The sequence below is a fragment of the Brassica oleracea genome, chromosome C2, assembly GCF_000695525.1.
Source record: "Brassica oleracea var. oleracea cultivar TO1000 chromosome C2, BOL, whole genome shotgun sequence".
Taxonomy (NCBI): Eukaryota; Viridiplantae; Streptophyta; class Magnoliopsida; order Brassicales; family Brassicaceae; genus Brassica; species Brassica oleracea.
Genome location: NC_027749.1, coordinates 31,519,434 through 31,519,739, shown reverse-complemented (window position 1 = coordinate 31,519,739; position 306 = coordinate 31,519,434).

Genomic DNA, 306 nt, shown 5'->3' with positions numbered 1-306 from the left:
ATCAAACAATCCTAGGGCAAGTTCTAGGTAGCTAATCTAGAATCATGCATTAATGACAATCCTAATGATTATTATCACAACTCAGCAATCTATAGTTGGGGCTAATCCCTCATAACCTATTTAAACCCTAAAATCTAACAATGGAACTACTCAGACATGGCCAAGCAATTCCTAACAACAATTAGATAAGAAAACTTCATTAGAATAGTAAATACATATCAATGGAGTTCCAATCACAAATATAACTTTGGATCTTCTCTCCAATCTATCAAAATCCTAAAAACCTTTTGCTGATAATAGTAAAAC